Consider the following 17973-nt stretch of genomic DNA (forward strand, 5'->3'; position numbering starts at 1 on the left):
TGAATGATCCCAAGAAATTATCCTTTAGATCTAAAATATGCTTAACAAGTGCCTGAAATTATTGAGAAAACATCTAATATGACTCAGTAGATTCATCTGGCGTGGAGTGTGGGTTTCTGCACTTATGAGGAGCCACCTGTGATACGGATGCCATTCACTGGCAAACCTCACTCTGAGTTGCCAAGGAGAAATGTCTTTCCTTCTTAAGCCTGAAAGCTCTCACACTCCTCTAGGTAAACTTGCTCTAAGTTCAGGAGTCAATGTGATGTTAGGATGCTTCTGCTGAGCTTGCAGCTCTGCAGGGTACAGAGCTACAGAGCATGAAAACCACCCTTACTGCCCTGGGCATGATGACAAGCATTCAAATAGCTTTGTTAAGACCCTGAATGGTATGACAGGAAACATCCTTAGAAATACAGAAGGCAAATAAATATCACAGAAAGAGCAAAAAAAAAAAAAGTCATATTTCTGCTGAGTTTTGGGGCAAACCAAACTGGCACATTATAGAAACCACCCAAGAATGGATTAAAATGGACACAATTTAATGGAAAATCACATCTCTAAGTCCATCTTTACTTTGATTTTCTTGATACCATGGAATTTCATCTTGTTTGGAAAGGCAAGTAAAAGATTAAAATAAGTTAAATACTTGTAAAACCAGGCTGACCCCACGGCCAGTGGTTGAGTGAATTAGGTCAGCTACACCCATGACTGAGAGGGTACTTCATTTAGTACAGCCTCATCCTTGTCAAGTACTTCCTGAGGCAGAATCTCGTCTTGCCCAAAGACACTGGAATATCATGTGAAATTGTATGGTTCTGTTTCCATTGTTAGAAGATAGAAAGAATAGTAGACAGAAGAAATACTGGGGTTGGATGAGAAGCTTGGGAAGAACACAGCCTCTAGACATTTGACTCTTTAGGGACCTCCTTTGAAATCCCTTTCCTTTATGAAAGATCTTCTGTGTATTTCATTGCTTTGCTCATTTCAGAAATGTACACAGCAATACAAACATGCCAGGCATCTGCTCTACAATGGTGAGTGAAATGTGCAAAACAGAGAGCTGGCTCCTCCTTGTCGTCAATTTCTTACCTAGACAGAGGACACAAAGATGTTACTGAACTCAACACAAAACAAGTAACTATACTGACTGCCTGTCCTAATGGTGGTTCCTTCATTGTTCTTCTTGGTGTATATTGACTCCATTTCCTTCCTCTTCTCATTGTCAAATATCTTTTTGTCAGAGCCTGAGGCCTCATAGCTATATACAGAATGCCTAGAGAGCCCTGTGTTGTAGCCCATGGGAGAGTTAAGATTCTAGTTTTTTATGGCTCTCTCTTCAATACAGTTGGATTACCTCTCACTGACCTATAAATCACCTTTCTAGGAACTCAACTAAACAGGTAACAACAAACTATATGTGTGGAGAAAGACCTCCATGCACAAAAATATTTGGTATAATTTAACATAGCAAAAATATAACTACAAATGAGAGATATTCATTTAATAGGGGACAAAATTAATTTAATAGAGGAACTAAAGAACCATTAATTCCTGAAATGCAATACTATTGTAAAAAATTATGTCATACACACTCCATAATGGAAAAATATCTGTAAGGCATTGCTGCTTTTACAAAGGGAGTTATAGTTTGTATAAAAATAACTCAGTTATTTACTTATGTAATAATGTATGCACGTGTTTGTTTATATATAACATGCATCTTCATTATGTATGGATACATTTGCATCTATCTGTGTGAGGGTGCTTCAAAATGTTCACAAAAACTCAATTAAAGGTTAAGTTTATTTTAGTATAAAACTTTTTAATTCCTTCTGTAGTTTTCTTCATAATACACATTTTTCATGAACTTTTTCAAGACCTCTAGAGTGCTTGGATTTCGAAAGTTTTCACACCAAAATAAACTTATTTTTAATTCCATTTTCCAAAAACGTTTTGAGATACCCTCTTAAATGTTATTTTTAACCTAATTTCAGGAAGAATTCTCTCCACACATACATGCTTATCCTATATCCCAGTCATCAGTGGGGCTAATGAGGAACTCAAGATGAGAGGAAGAACACCGTGATATCCCCACCTTGGGCAGTTAGCATATTTGCACTGAAGCTGGGACCTTCAAGGCTCAAATCAGGGATTAGCGTGGATGTTAGAGGCATGCCAGTAAGTGAGAGATTCAGGAGCAGGAAAGTCTCTGCACATCTCGAGTCACCCCCTACAAATGTCAAAATATGAAGCTGTACAAGGCACACAGGTAAATGGAGACATCTTAAGGATACATTATCTTCCCCTGACTGCACCAGTGACCTGTACTTGAACGGTGGCAGTCATGAATTCAAGAGTTATTTTAATAAAGTGAACTCCTGTAGGTAATATTTAGGCATCTATCCAAATTCTTTAGCTAAATACCCCTTTTTTTTAGCTCTTCTGTTCTTGTTAATTTCTTTTCAGACAGGTGTAAGGCTTTATTAAGCACTCAATACCTGTGGAGTTGCACACGTCTTTGTGAAGATCACAGACAAATTAGAAAGTCAAATTAGCAACGCATATTTAATACTGCTTTCTAGGTTTTTTAAACATTGGCAGCAATGTTTACTCTTAGAGTGTGTTTATAATTATGCAAATTGGAAAAACAGTCCACATATGGTATAATGATAATGTCTTAGGTTTTATATCCAGAGTCAAAGCATTTCTAAATATTTCTTTAATTTTACCCATGTGTTCAGAGGAGGTTATCCAAGGTTGAGTATCTACTTTCTGTAGTTATGATGTATGTATGGTTTTGGAACTTAGCTTTCTCTATAAGCTTTCATAATAAAGGAGATTTGTTGACACACTTATACCAGCACATTACAACAGATATTATTGATTTCCTTCACAATAATCCTTTTTTCTCCTCTTAAGAAGGAGAAAATATATCACCCAATATATCCTCTCTGCTCTAGGCAGCTGCATGCTTTAGGAGATGTTGGTCCCATCCTTAACCTCAAGAAGGAACTAACGATCCCTTTAAGAAACTCCTATGAGGCAGTACAATTCACTAGGGATCAGTTTAGGCAGGGGTAAGTGAAACAGTTCTAGTCAATGAATGTGAGTGCAAGCTTTCTGAGGCTTTTCAAAAAAGACTGATCAAAGAGATATAGAAAAGAGACATCCTGCTGAAGATGTCAGAACTCAGATTACAGTGATATTGATCAATTCCATTAGCCCCTATGGACCAACTGTACTTCAGGACTTATCATTATGAGGGCTAATATTATTTTCTTCTTATTTAAACCATCTTGAGTCTGCATTTTAAGGATCTGCAGTTTCTGAATCGTCAACGAGAACCCATATTGAGTGATATTCATTCATACCATGACATTTCTAATATTGTTCTTGTGCATACATATAACAGACAATTTCATCCGCATCCTTAGCATCTGATTTACCAATGAAGTCATGTTACTTCCTTAAATGTGTTGGAGGAAGGAATGTTGGAATAAAACTTATCTTGGCACTGGAGAGAAGCCTGTATCTTATAACCAATGAATAACAGGAAACACTACTCACTGTTCAGACTGTTGCTTTCACTGAAACAAATGTCACCAGTCAGTCCTGATCTTCCTATCGAAACAGCCTGAAAAACATCAGAGAAAATAAAAAACAAAATATATAATCTCATTTTGGCATCAGGAAGTAATCAAGTATTTTGCCCTTTTCTCTCCAGCTGGATGGTTCCAACTTTAAACAAATGCCATGGAGCAGGCTGGACATTTCCCCAGGAAGTTGTTCCAATAGGAATGGTCTGTTCCTACCAGGGAATCAGGTCTGCCACTTCATCTGCCCCCATCCAGAATGCCAATCATGTTCACATAAACCCCAAGTTAAATGCTTCATTGCTCCATGAAATGCGTATTGGTCCAGCCACTCTGCATTTCATCTTCTTTGTCACATTGACTGAGTCAGGAACGACTATGGTACTTGCTTCAGGCTGATGAAAGCCAGCCCTTCAACTTGTGTTTAAAATGTAAGGGCTGTGTTTAAAATGTCTTTATACTGTACTTGAGATGGCAAGAGTGGATTCATATACTTGGAGTTTCTGGAAACCAAAAAGGATCTGATATTGCAGTATTGAGTGTACCCACCCCGATTTTATTTGGGCCTCTCAATTCAGCCATTAATCAAACACCTGAATTATTCAGATGTATGAAATTTTGCTTTCTTTTTTTACTTTTTGCCTAACCTATTTCTCCCTTCACCCCTGACTTCGGTTAGCTGAATTTTCTATCTCTTCCCATCAGAACTTCTCACTAATACAGAGTGATAGGGCAGGTATAATAGCCCTCACTTTACAGAGTATGACAAGGAGTTTCAGAGAGAGGGGGGGAGAGAGAATGGGGAGGTCTAGGACCCCTATTTAAGGCTCCTTCCATTTCCTTCTACCATCTATTCATTCACTGACCTGTTTCACTGAAATGTGAAGTGTTAGCACACTCGTCGCTGTCTTTAGTGACTTCAAACATTTCTACTTTGGGGAAGACAGTAGTCTTCACAGGGTCACCATGGAACATAGTATCCTTTATTTTAGTAAAGATTACACACACACATACCCCAAAATGACACAATAGGTTCTTTCTTAAAAACTTCATTTATTTCAAAGTCAGAGTTAGAAGGAGAGGCAGAGGCAGAGAGAAATAGAGAGACAATATCCCATTCACTCCCCAAATGGTCACAGCTCTCAGGTCTGGCCCAAGCTGAAGCCAGGAGCCAGGAACTCCATCCAGGTCTCCCATGTGGGTGCAGGAGCCCAAGAACTTGGTGCATCTGCTGCTTTCCCAGGCACATTAGCAAGGAACTGGATCACAAACGGAGCAGCCAGGACTTGAACTGGCACCCATATGGGATGCCAGCACTGCAGGCAGTGGCTTTACCTGCTATGCCACAGTGACAGCCCCCACAATAGGTCTTTAAGTTTTTTATTAACATATTTGAAAAGCCAAGAGGGGTGGGGGAGAGAGCTCTCTCTTTCTGTGGACACACACACACACACACACATACAGATCTCCTATCCACTGGTTCATTCTGCAACTACCTACAACAGTCTAGACTGGAACAGGTTAAAGCCACTATCTAGGATTCCTATCAGGTCTCTCATGTTGTTTGTCAGGAACCCAAGTACTTGAGCCATCAACTGCTGGCTCCCAGGGTGCATATTAGCAGGGAGCTGGAATGTAGAGCCCAGGCCTTCTAACATACAATGCCGGGAAACAGCCCCAGTTCCATCTTAACCGTTGTGCCAAATACCCTTTTCTGAAACACGTGCTTCAGCTTTGGGCAGATTTGTCCAACCAGACTGCGCTCTGGCTGGTTGAATCCCTCTCTCCCCAAAGGACTACTGCCCTAGGTTGATGGACAGCCTTTTCTACTTCAGTGTCATCCTCTTGATCTGATCATCTCCATGGCAGTTCTGTACAGCCTGTGACTGGGCTGATCACAAAAAGACTAACTCTCTGCCCAGCAGACTGACTTACCCTGAGTGAATCATTCTCATTATGAGAGCTAATATCAGGTCCCAAGCAGCAAGTCTGCAGCCCAAACGTCAGTTCTTCATGTGCTTTCTTTGACATACATTATGTGTACATGCATGTATCAGTTGAGCTACACTTATACATTTTAAGAATTAAAGAGTTAGTTTTCAAACTTGATATAAAAACACAACTCAGCCGCGCTGTCCAGCGCTCTCTGGATTCCCACATGACCATATGGGCTGCAGCTGAGCTGTGTCTACATCTTTCAGGCAGAGCCGTTGGCTTCCATTGCCTTGTTCCTCATCCACCTCTTTCACTCATTTCTGCCACCTGCCTGACTGCTCCAAGCACAAGTGTTTTCAACCCCACCTTAGCTTTCACTATTTGGAGCTAACCCAACTGAAATGTCACCTTGCCCTCCAGTGGCCATGTCTGGAAGCAACCTGTGTCCAACCAGCTTCAGCCCTGCCTGCCCCGTGGTCTCCAGTTCCTCTATGCAGAAAATGGCATCACCGTGTGATTTTATTTTTCCTTACCCTTGCTCTACATTCCTAATCCTTTGCAGAAATGTGAATTATTTAAGTCAGAAAAGAAGTGCTTATAAATGCTCTTGTGAAAATTAAACTGCGCTGTTTGCAGGGGCTGGGACTGCAGGGAAGCTTGTGGTCTGTTTGCTGTGTACTTGATGAAGCCGCAGCAGACTGGGTCCGTCTGTGATTCTTCCTAACTTACTTGCTTCTATTGACCTTAGCTTCCCTCTGTCAAATCAAGAAGCTGTGCTAGATCGGAAGTTGCAAACTGTTTGGCATAGATCGTATGCAACCAACAGATAGTATTTTTTTCTGAAATTATTTAGATGCCAATACAGCCAAAGAATGGTATTTGAATCAACAATCCCATTTCCAGGGTTCTTGGAACTGACTAGCAACAATCAACAATGATCTGGCCTTCCTGTATGATCATGTGGTTATGTGGGATATGTGGTTTGCCCCATCTTCACTCACCTCCTAGAGCACACGCACACACCCTTATCACCTGGTTCATTCATTGTTGCCCCTGCATAACCTCAGAGACATTGGCCCTCACAACTAGGGACTCTTTTGTACTTTTGTGAGTGGAGGATGGTGCTCTGAGTGTTAGGGTATTTGGAAAACAAGAAGTGCTCCAAGCAAAAGGATCACACTGGAGCCTTCCAGTAAACCTTCAGGAATAGCTACTCCTCCCTACTTGTCCAAGAGTTTAAACAGCAAGACGCCCAGGCCTTTATGAAGGTCCCCATGCATGGTTAAACCTGAAAAGGCAACAGTCGGGTTCTGAAAGTAGCAGAAATATTCTTCCATTGGGGTTGCTTGCTGATTCCTAAGTAATTTGCAATTCAAGTGTCTCTTTGTTTTGTATGAAAATTTGCTGCTATTTGGAAAGTGGGGAAGAGCTAAATTGCATCCTGCTGGTCTTACTTTGACTGTATCAAAAAAGAAACTGTTAATCTGGTTCCATAATTAACTTTCCTGTTCTATAAAGGCCCTGGGAGACAGTCCAGAGAGTGGCTGTCAACTCCCTGCTTCTCTATCCAATAACTCTTTTCAATAGCATTCCATGGCTCCAGGTGGGGCATTGGTCTGCATTTCTCTTTTTCTGCTTTTCCTTCTCCTTTATCCACACTCAACAAACATTTAGTGACCATCTACATTGAGTCAGGTACTATGCTGATCAGCTGGGGAGAGATAAATCTTTGTGGAGTTGTCAGAGAACATAAGTAACATATCATTCCATTTATTCATTCAAGGGACCTTAGGTTTCTACACTATAGTGCAGACATCATGCTAAACACAAAAGTGACTTAATTAGCATTCAAGAATTCTAAAGTGAAGAGGGGGCTTCTGATTAGGCCATAATGGTTGGCTTCATGGAAAAGATAACATTTAAGTTGGTTTTGGCTCCTAGGATATTTGTGAATATGTATGAAATGCTGGAGGGACAGGCCAACTCATACAAGCGTAAGCATATAGAATGGGAGTTAAATCTGAGGACTAAAGTTAGACTCCTTTGGTCCGACAGTGAGTTTGCACTAGTATTTAATGCTAAAAATTTTGAGTTCTGCTATGTACTGTGCTAAGTACTTTTCATCTATTATCTCAGTAGAACATCAGAAAGCTAAGTAGTGATTACTGGTAACAAGTTACAGACAGAAAACAGAACCAAATAAGAACAAATGGCAGAGGTAAGACTTGTATCCACGCCTGATTTCAAGGCAGGCTACTTCACAACACCATCCAATTAGAAAAAAAAACCTAAGAAGGATTAGATAACCATCAAGTAAACAACCAATCATCAACTGCTTCATGCAATTATGTATTTGTTTAGTACTCCCTGAAAAATAGCACCGAGAGATACAGGGATAGACAAAGGACAGGCAACGTCTTTGTCCCCTTGAAGCTTATATTCCAGTAGCCTCACACTGAAGTGCTTCACTCCCACAAAGTGCACAAGAGAAATTGCAAAGATCAAGCCAGAGTTCTCTAAACTGATGCCCCAAGGGGAAGACTACCCATGTAATGACCTTTCTTGAGCTCTACCCAGAAATCTTGGATGGGACTCATCTCCTCATTTTCTTTAAGAGGAATTTGTCCCCACCATTCTCTTCTCACTCAAACTACTGCCTGGGATTTGATAACTCATTTTTCCAAATCCATTTTCAACCCTAACCTCAAAGAATCCACAAGCATAAGGGAAATTGCTATTTTTAGCCCACTCAACAAACTTAAATAATTTTCAGAGATGCTGAGGTTCTTATAGGTTTTAGGTTTGAGAAAAGCTAGAGATAAACCCTAGTATTAACCCTGGACTTGACTCCAGGCCTACCCAAGAAAACTACTCCCAGCATTTACCAAATATGGCCTGAAACCTGGTCCTGTTCTTGGAGTTGGAATACCATTTCCAATAGGTGTTAGGAGGGGGCTGGGCAAAGATTTGGCATAATTGCAGATATTTTGAACAGGGCTAGATTCCTGACTAGGTTAGGACTATCTAAGTCATTCATGGAAAATGGCACCTGGGTTAGGATTTGAAATTTACAAGGGAGTGGGCATGATAAGGAAACATCACATCCTTTAAACATGGTTGGGTGAATAAGGGCACCCCTAAATACATCCATTCCCTAATCCCTGACACCTGTGAATACACATCTCAAAAGGAGCTTTGCAGATGAAATTAAAATTGCAGACTTAAAAACAGGACAGCAATCTGGTTTGGGGGGGAGGGTCCTCAGAGGTAGAAGAGCAAGGCAGAAGCACTGATCTGATGTAATACAGCAATGGAAGAAGAGGTCGGAGAGATGAGTGGGATTTGATCCATCACTGCTAATACAGATGAGGGAAGTGGGGAGGGCATGAGGAAAGGAATGTAGGCAACCTTTTAAAGCTGTGAATAGGTCTTAGCCTCAGTTCTGTAACTGCAGGGAATAAATGCAGCCAACAACTCAAATGGGAAAGGATGTGGACTTTCCCCCAGCATCTCCAGGAAGGAACACAGCTTTGCGAGCATCTTGCTTTTAGTCCAGTGAGACCTATGCTGAACTTCTCACTTACAGTAATGTAAGATAAATATACACATTTGTGTTATTTTCAGTTGTTAAGTTTGAGGTAGTTTGTTATGATAACAATGGGAAACTAACACATGGCTGTTTGATCTTCCTCCCACTGTTAACTTTGATTCAGAGAAGGTGGGGTTGAAAAGATGCCTGTGCTAGTTAGGACTTGGTATGACTACATGTGTTATAAAAAAAACCCTCCAAATAACAGTGGCTTAAACACCTAATGCATTATTTTTTAACCTCAAAGAGCTGTGGGATAGGCAGTTCATGGCTTTCCGCTATGATGCTTCTTCAGAGTCAGCAAGGAAGCTGGTGGATTCCAATTCTTTGCTGTGTAACTTGCAGTTAGTTCTCATTCTTATGATCCAAAATGGCTACCAGTGCACAGGCCATCATATCTAAATTTGAGGCAGCAGGATGAGCAAAGTGTAAAAGAAATTTGTTAAAGAATATTTCACAGGGAGTGGCATTGTGCTGCAGTGGATTAAGCTACCTACCACCTGCAGTGACAGAATCTCATTTGAGCACTGGTTCAAGTCTTGACCACTGTACTTCTGAGCCAACTCCCTGCTCATGTGCCTGCCAAAACAGTTCAAAATTTCTCAAGTACTTGGGTCCATGCCACCCACATGGGAGATCCAAATGGAGTTCCAGGTTTCTGGCTTTGGCTGGCCAAGCCCTGGCTGCTGTGGCCATCTGGGGAGTAAACCAGCATATGGAAGATCTCTCTCTTTGCTTCTTTCTGTCCCTCTCTCTGAAACTCTGCCTTTCAAATAAATTAACTTTTTTTAACGTTTATTTTCCTCAGTAGTGGTATATAATACTTCCATTTATACCTCACTATCCCAAATTTGGTCACATGAGCACATACAGCTCTATAGCAAACTTTAGAAGAAAATATACTTATCTAAAAATTGACAATCTATGATAACAGACTTCTACCTCTCACCACATATAAAAATAAATTCAAAATGGATTAAAGACCTAAATTTAAAACTTAATCTGTAAGGGAAGAAATCATAGCGGAAATGCTTTAGGACATTGGGCTGAGCAGGTTTTTTTTTTATATAAAACTATAAAAAGACAAGCAACAAACACCACTATAGACAAATGTGATTATATCAAATTAAAGTGCTTTTACATAGCAAAGTAAACTATCAACAGAGTGGAGACAATCTACAGAATTTTGTGTAAAGTATATGCCAACTATACATCTGACAAAGGGTCAGTAGATTAGTATCCAGAACGTATAAGAAACTTAAATAATTCAATAGGGAAAAGGAAATATATAGATAAAAAGGAGATGAATCACCTTAACAGATACTTCTGAATACACGACATGCCAAATGTTGGCATGTATATAAATAATTGGCCAACATCAGAAATAATTAGGGAATTGCATATCAAAACCACACTGAAATACTCCCTTACTCCAGTTAGAATTGCTATTATTAAAAAGTGAAAAAAAGTGTTTGTGAAGATGTGGAGAACACAGAACACTTCCATTGATACAAGTGTAAATTAGTACCATCATTAAGAAAAACAGGATGGAGATTCCTCAAAAATACTAACAGTCGGACAACCACCTGACACAAAAATCCCACTGCTGAGTGTAAACCCAGAGGAAATGAAGTCAGTACATCAAAGAGATCTGCACTCTCATGTTTACTGCAGCATTATTGCCAAGATGTGCAATCAACTGAGGAGTCCATCAACATACAAATGGATAAAGGCGATGTCGTCTACTTACACAATGAAATACTATTCAGTTATCAAATTGATCAAAATGCTGTCATTTGCTACAACACAGACAAACCTGGAGGACATTATGTCAGATGAAATAAGCCAGACCCAGAAAGACAAATGCTGCATGATCTCATTCATATGTCGCATCTAAAAACTGCCGAAATCATGGAAGTAGAGATTAGTTAATAGGGGCTGAGGAGGGGCTGGCAGAGGAGATGACAGACAGAGGGTGGTTACTGAGTACAAGTAACCACGGTTAAGAGAATTAAGTTCTGCTGATCTATTGCACAGTTGGCTAGCACAGTTAAATAAAATATTGTTTATCTCAAAATAGTCCTAAGAAGTGGATTTAAAGATTTTTTTGCCACAAAATGATAAATGATGAATATGCTAACTACCCTGATTTGATCACTATAATGTATACATGTATCAAATCATCAGATTGTACATCATGAACACATACAATTATAAAGTATCTAAATAAAGAAAAAATAGTTCTTATCATTAAGAACATATGAGAGAATGGATTTGGGGAGATAACCAACAGTATCAGCCTTCATGTGGTCATCATTGTGGGCCTCCTGGATGACCCCCAAAGGGCCACAGCTATGAAAATGGCTCTGGCTGGGATACATGTTTTCCTCTCCACACTGGCCCAAGTTCTTTTCTCCTTCTTCCTAATCTCTTTTCTGAACTCCAATTTCCAGTCTGCCCAGTCCTATTCAATCTTCAAGGCCCATTTCCATTCTCACCTCCTCCGATAACTTTTCCTCAATTTGACAGAGAAGGCAATCACCCACAGTACCTAACACTGCGTTACATTTACCTCTATCACACTCCACTTTATCTGAGTCCTGCATTTGTGTGTGTTGTTTTAGAAATGCAGGTCATCATCTTAGTCACAGTTGCACTTCCCAGAATTCCTTAAACACTGCATGATCTCAACAAACACATGATATAGAATGGAGTATTTTTGTCTCCCAGTATCCACAGTCCACTTTTCCTTTTAGAAGTAAGCTCTCCCCTGGCCCTAAGTGTTGTCTACATATGTGACTGTCCAACTGGAGGCCGCTGTGTCCTGTCTCCTTCATGGCTAGGTATGATCATGGGTCAATGGAATATGAACAGCAGTGAAATTTGCAGGTTTTAGTTCAAGTTCATGAAGATCAACCTACATGACGGTACTCTTCCACTTGTTTCCTGGTGGTTGGAACACAGCACAGAGTCACCTTGAACCTAGACACTAAGGCCTGTGAGGAATACACAAACTTGCTCTTGTAGTCTCTAAGATGGCCAGTGTCTTACATTTACATGATTAATGGAACTGGTTACGCTTGGCCTCTGGACAGAGTCTGGATTCCTTTATACCTGTCTTTTCCTAAGATGGTGCCATCTAACCTAAAATGATGGGCCCTCGAGCACTCAGGTGAACTTATGTATGTCAGGCCCCCAAAGCAGCCAAGGGTCTTTGATTGAGATGTGGGCACAGACTCTTGCATCTTGGTTATCCGGGAGAGCTAGGTAAATAAGTCTGGGCTCAGCATTCTATTATTACTGTTGAAGAAACTCTGGAAAATATTTTTATTCAGGAGTATTTCAGACTTCTTAAATAATGTCTTGCCCTGACTTTCATTGCTGATTTGTCCTTCTCAAATCCTTCATTTTAGAAAATTGTCTTTTGCTTCCTATTTCTTGCCATTTGAAACTTTCTCTATTAAGCTCCATTTTTTTCCTATACCCTTTTAGGAGACTATTTAGGCAATTCTGCTGAGCATTCATCTCCTAGCTGACTGTTAACAATAAAATGTCTTCTATTTGTGTGTTGTTCAATACTTTCCAAAGTCCTTTCACAATCTTCTCAGAGATTTTACTCCTCAGAGAAGTATGGTAAATTATGACTGAAGGTTAGTATTCCTACTTTGAAGATCAATAATCCTCAGCAATAGCATGTTTTAACAGTAGTATCTAGCTGCACATTATGGATTACGCTGTTTTTGCAAATGTTTTTCTCAAGTGAAAAAAAATCATCCTTACACTTCATCTCCTAAGTTCAACAGACAGACTTGAGGAGCAAATATGTCCTGGCAACTTTACTGAATATGGGGGGCCGAGTGATAAGGCAGATAGTATTCACGCTTGTGGAGATACACTGGGCACTTCATGAATCACTACATTTTGAGCAGGATCATACATTCATCTGTCCTACGCCATCCATTTCCCCTTGACATCCACTCTCCCACTGTGACAATCAAGTGATTCAAAGTGGCTGCTGATCACAGAGGAAGGTTGGTGATCCAGGTCTGGCTTTTCAGAGCACTGTATCACTCTGGACACAATGGCGAGTTCAACTACAGTCACATAACCCAAATGTAAGCCAATCAAAGTTTTTTCTAGGATTTTGAATTTAGATGCCAGGAGGAGATATAAACTCTTATTTCATTTTATTTATTTATTTATTCTTATTCTTTATTTATTTATTCTTGGGCAGGGATGATATAAGGCTGGATCCAACTGTGGCAGTATCATTTGCCACATGGAAGAAGCCATTTTGCAATAACTAGTAGTTAAGAAAAGTAGGTGGTGCTGAGATGGAGAGGTAGACACTGAAGGAAAAACAGTCACAGAAATTTGACAGGACAGACTAATTGGCCCAGACACTGGAATAGTGACTGGCACCTAACAGCTAGCTAGTACTTATTTGTTAGAATGGTAAATGAAAAACAGAGTCGAAAACTACTTTTCAGTCTCAGTCTGGGAGTCTTCCTAATTTGGTACAGAACATTCAACAAAGATGCTCAGTATATATTTCTTGAATGAATGATACTATATTGATTATGTCTTTAGCTGATGGAAAATGGTTGAACATTTAAAAGATTCCAATCAATATTAACTCAAACCTTTTATCCATTTTTTTTTCAAAGTATGGCCAAGCATAATGGTAATGAAGAGAAAAGGCCAAGATACACAACAGGCCTGGCTTTGATTCCTGGTTTCAGCAACAACTACCTGTAAATGTTGAGAAAATAACCACCACCCCCTCATCAGAGTTTTTAACCAGAGTGCAAGGAGGCGAATGTAAAGCTTTAAGCAAGACAGCTGCGCATAGTCAAAAACTCTAATGCTACTTTTATGGGTTAAAGAATTCTGAAGTAATTGTCTTCTGTGCCAGGCACTGTTTCAACTCAGGCGATATGGGGTAAGACACGTGAGGGTTTTATCCTCAAGGAGCTTCTGTTCTAGTGGAGGGAGATGCAAACAGAGACAAATAAATGAACAAGTTTTTCCAGTATGCACTATAGACCATGGAGGTGATCACACGTGGATAGCTAAGAATGGTTATTTCTAGACTGAGTGGTCAGGAGAAGGCATCTAAGGGAATATGACAGAAGACATCAAGGGAGAGTGCTCCAAGTGGAGGGAACTGCAGATGCAAAGATCCTGCCGTTGGAATGAGTTAAATGTGTCCGCGAGATGTAAAGAAGGCTTAATATATTATCCCTCTTAGTTTTTTTGTCTGTTCTACTTAATATGACTGGTTTAATTCTGTAATTAATACACAGTTATTCTTAAGTGTTGAAAATGAACTGAAATGTGATCCCTGTTAAACATAAGAGTGGGAATAAGAGAGGGAAGAGATGTATAATTTGGGACATGCTCAAGCTGACTTGCCCCAAATGGTAGAGTTAGAAACATACCAGGGGATTCCAATTCAATCCCATCAAGGTGGCATATACCAATGCCATCTCACTAGTCCAAGTGATCAATTTCAGTTCACAATTGATCATAATGAAAGGACTAAGAGTCAAAGGGAGCACATAAACAAGTCTAGTACCTGCTAACACTAACCGATAGAATAAATAAAGGGGAGAGCGATCCAACATGGGAAGTGAGATACTCAGCAGACTCATAGAATGGCAGATGTCCTAAATAGCACTCTGGCCTCAGAATCAGCCCTAAAGGCATTCAGATCTGGCTGAAAAGCCCATGAGAGTATTTCAGGCATGGAAAGCCAAGACACTCTGGCAAAAGATCTCTGTGAGTGAGATCTCAGTGGAAAGAACAGATCTTCAAAGAAGGAGGTACCTTTCTCTGAAGGGAGGAGAGAACCTCCACTTTGACTATGACCTTGTCTAAACAAGATAAGAGTCGGAGAACTCAGAGGGCTTCCATAGCCTTGGAAACTCATGACTGGAGCATAGGGAGATTACTGATGCCATAGACAGGAGTGTCAATTGGTAAAGTCAACAACAGGAGTCACTGTGCACTTACTCCTCATGTAGGATCTCTGTCCTTAATGTGCTGTGCATTGAGATTTAATGCTATAACGAGTACTCAAACAATATATTTCACTTTGTGTTTCTATGGGAGTGCAAACTGTTGAAATCTTTACTTAATGCATACTAAACTGATCTTCTGTTAAAAAAAGAAAGAAAGAAAGAAAGAAATTATCAATTCCCAACTTGACTCTCACTGGGATTAAACATGACAATAGGTCTGATCTGATTTCATCATCATTTAAAGAAAATCATCTATTATTTTTCACTTTATGTTTCTGTGTGGGAGCAAACTGTTGAAATCCTTACTTAATGTATACTAAGCTGATCTTCTGTATATTAAGATAATCAAAAATGAATCTTGATGTGAATGGAAGGGGAGAGGGAGTGGGAAAGGGGAGGGTTGTGGGTGGGAGGGACGGTATGGGGGGGAAGCCATTGTAATCCATAAGTCGTACTTTGGAAATTTATATTCATTAAATAAAAGTTAAAAAAAAAAAGAAGAAGGCTGTGTAACAGGCTATAAGGAGGACAAAATGGTAGGAGGAAAGGTCAGGAGGGAGACTGAATTCTCTTGCCATTTAGCCAGATCTATACTATGGGGCAGGTGCCATATAAACTAGGAATATAGCCATGAAAAGACAAAAGCCACCTCGGAAGTCCCTAATTTATTCTTTTCCAATTTGGTTAAGGTAGGTTTAAGTGAGCTGAACTCTGTAACCACATTTTGGCCCTAATATATCTTTGCCAATTTAATTGTGTTAGAGGCAAAGAATAGTTTTGCATCAGGATTTTTTCCACTAAACAAGCAGAGGCAGCTAAATAGTAAACATGGGCTTACCCACATGAGAGAAATCAGTGAATTTAATGTAATTACACCTCATCAAGTACAAACTGCATCTGTGTACAAATGAACTCCAGCAACATTTTGGAAAAGTAGTAAGGGTAATACCCATCAGAGCAGAGCATAGTTAAACTCCCTTCTTGAGAAGGAATGAAGTATAAATCATGCCCAAGAAATTGACATGATGCTGTCCTTGGTCACTCTCTGATTTCTCTGTGTGATGTCAGTTGCAGGTTTTGCTATGTGAGCTTTACAGATATTCATGTGTGTTTTGAGGGTCAAGAAGGCTCAGAGCAGCAGAGGGCTATTTATCTATGATATAGAAAAAGGTAATGTCTGAAATGGGTGAGATCTTAGACTTAAATTCGGGCAGTTTGAAATGCCAACCCATTTCAGACCAGGGAATCTCATCTCTCTCTGGGTGATTTTGTCCATGCCCATGTCTTCAATTTCCATTTATAGGTTGCTGATTATTACATTATAGCTCTAACTTAGACCACCCCCTTGAACTCTATACTTGCACATTCAATGCTTGAGTTGACTTTGTCACTTGGATATTTCACAGTCATTTCAAATTTAATGTAGTTCTACAAGGACACTCCATAATCTGTTTCTACTTGCCCTCCTCAGCATTCTGTCCCTTCCTTTATCTCCATCATCTGTTTAAGTGGCATCATTATCCTTCCATTTGTTCCTGGTTTACCTTTTCATCTCATGTACAACATCTAGAGCATTATCCCAATTTTTTTAGCAACACAAAATATCTCTAAATGATACCTCCTAACATCCTCATTTCCATTTGCACATTCACGACCCAAGTCCAAACCTTTTCCATCTGCTGTCTAGACCAGTGCTGATTCCTAATTGGTTCTTTTTCCTTCACTATTACTCTCTACTAATTGTTTGCCATATGAAGAACTTGAAATATTAAAATCACATCCTGCTGGTGCCGTGGCTCACTAGGCTAATCCTCCGCCTGTGGGGCTGGCACACTGGGTTCTAGTCCCAGTCTCAGCACTGGAATTTGTCCTGGTTGCTTCTCTTCCAGTACAGCTCTCTGCTGTGGCCCGGGAGTGCAGAGGAGGATGGCCCAAGTCCTTGGGCCCTGCACCCACATGGGAAACCAGGAGAAGCACCTGACTCCTGCCTTTGGATCAGAGAGGTGCACCAGCCGCAACGGCCATTTGCGGGGTGGGTGAACCAACGGAAAAAGGAAGACCTTTCTCTCTGTCTCTCTATCACTGTCCACTCTGCCTGTCAAAAAAAAGTCACATCCACAAATATATTTCGATGTATTTTGCTTTGAAATTTATTCATATTCTTTAACTAGGACTCTCACTAGGTGAAAAGATTCTTGCCTGCTTTTCTAGCCTAATATGTTCACCTTCCCTAACCAGCACTGAGTCTGGCCACATTGGCCTTTGGACTATTCCAAGACTATGACAAACTGATTTGCTCATTAAGGAACAATGTTTGGAATGGAATGCCTTCTCCAGCCTCTTTGCTTAATGGGCTCTTTCAAATTTCACAGTAACCTTGTCTTATTCTTTTACCTAAAATAGTATCATCATCAATATACTCCCATGTCACACTGTTTATTTAATTCATAACATCTTTCAAATTTCTAAACAATAGTCTTGTTTTGTTAGTGTTGTCTAGTACTATGTTCCTTAAATGCAAGAAACACAATGATCTTGTAAATTTATCTCCCAGCACCAAGCACATCATGTGACAGTGTCCTCAGTACTTGTTGAATACTGAGTAAATAAGATGCGTGCGTCTTACTGATTTTAAGGATAGACATCCATGTTATACATCCTTCTATTTCTACATTGCCCTGGTACAACACCCATTCCATTTCTTAATCTTCTCACAAACTACATTTTAAAAAATGATTGCCAGAAAGGAGTTTCATACAGAGTATCTAAATGACCATAAAACTTTCTCAATGTTGCCCAGTTACTTAGACAAAAATATTTTCCAAACATA

At 39.9% G+C, this 17973-nt stretch overlaps 1 protein-coding gene across 3 annotated transcripts in view; it reads right to left on the minus strand.

Annotated features, from left to right (window-relative positions):
* The window catches only part of ATP10B (ATPase phospholipid transporting 10B (putative)), a 353427-nt gene that overhangs the window by 184877 nt on the left and 150577 nt on the right, over window positions 1–17973 (minus strand). For all 3 annotated transcript variants that reach the window (XM_051843574.2, XM_051843575.2, XM_070075800.1), the window contains one exon: window positions 3571–3637. The gene's annotated coding sequence lies outside the window, so the exon portion shown is untranslated. The remainder of the gene's footprint in view (window positions 1–3570; window positions 3638–17973) is intronic.

This window comes from Oryctolagus cuniculus, chromosome 6 (genome assembly GCF_964237555.1).
Source record: "Oryctolagus cuniculus chromosome 6, mOryCun1.1, whole genome shotgun sequence".
NCBI classification, from domain to species: Eukaryota; Metazoa; Chordata; class Mammalia; order Lagomorpha; family Leporidae; genus Oryctolagus; species Oryctolagus cuniculus.